This window comes from Lipotes vexillifer, unplaced genomic scaffold, assembly GCF_000442215.2.
Source record: "Lipotes vexillifer unplaced genomic scaffold, Lipotes_vexillifer_v1.1 C26593156, whole genome shotgun sequence".
Classification (NCBI taxonomy): Eukaryota; Metazoa; Chordata; class Mammalia; order Artiodactyla; family Lipotidae; genus Lipotes; species Lipotes vexillifer.
This window is the reverse complement of record NW_006789800.1, coordinates 67-1,235: the sequence shown is the minus strand read 5'-3', so window position 1 is coordinate 1,235 and position 1,169 is coordinate 67. Positions and strand designations below refer to the sequence as shown.

General features: G+C 49.6%; 1 pseudogene; it reads right to left on the bottom strand.

Annotated features, from left to right (window-relative positions):
* Nucleotides 1–7: 7 nt before the first annotated feature.
* Nucleotides 8–855, bottom strand: LOC103084622 (actin-like protein 7A pseudogene; annotated as a pseudogene).
* Between the last annotated feature and the right edge of the window lie 314 nt (nucleotides 856–1,169).

Below are 1,169 nucleotides of genomic sequence, written 5' to 3'. Positions count from 1 at the left end.
CCTCAGTGAAGTGTTTCCCCGAATTGTTCATCAGGCCCATCAAGTAGGTTGTCAGGTCAGAACACGCATAGTCCAGCCGTCCAGTGATGCTGGGCAAAGGATAGCCCTCATAGATGGGAACTACATAGGACACACCGTGGCCGACCTCCACAACCAGGCCGGAGGTCCTTCTGTAGGAGTACATGGACAGGCGGGACTGGTAGGCGATATGCATTGCGGGAGTTTTGAAGGTCTCAAACAGCATTTCAGCCTACTTCTCTCTATTTGTGTGTGGGCTCAGGGGCGGGTCTGAAACCAAGGCGGCGTGCTCCTCTGGGGCAATCTTCATCTCTTGATGGAAAAGATATTCCCAGATATCCCACACTGTATCCCAGTCCATGATGATGCCATGTCGCAGAAGATTATTTAGCTTGAGACAAACTTCTGGGTTGATAAGCTCGTGCCACACAAATGACTCCTTGTGATTGTCCCCGGTTTTGGCCGTCTCCATGTAGGGTTTGCCCACTGTGGTTGAGATCATGTGGGTGGGCTTTGGCAGCCCGGCCAAGCCCCATTTACAGTAGCCCGTGCCAAGGTCCATGACCACTGCTTTGGTCAACTCTAGCTTGGGCTTCTTATTGACCACAGGTGATCTTGTAGGTTCTTCTGGCTCTGAACAGTTACGGCGAACCCACGCTGCCTGCTTCGCTGGGCCGTCCTTTAACGAGGCAGTCTGGAGGACCTGTGTCTGCAGGGATTCCTGTTCACCCATTCTCTCGGAAGGCCAATCCCCTATGATTGCCGCCTGTGGAGCCCACACGCTCTCAAGAGCTGTTTTGCTCTCGGAAAGTTCCTCAATCCCACTGGCCTCAAGGCCTGAAAGGCTTAAATCAGAGGGCAACTTGAGAATTTCCCCAGTGATGACACCACTGATTATGACATAATCCAGTGTCCTAGGGCTTTCTAGATACTGGGAACCTTCTAGATACTGGGTCCTGTGTTAGGGTAGATTTGAAATAGTGTTTCTGAAGTGACTTACTTTTTACTAAATTTTGTAGTAAACCTGGTTTATCCAATCAATTAATATTTATTGAGTGCTTACTATGTGCAAGGCAGGCAGCAGTGGAAAAAAAAAGACAAAAATCTCTGCCCTTGTAGAGTTTACATTCTAATCAGTGGGGGTTGGGGAG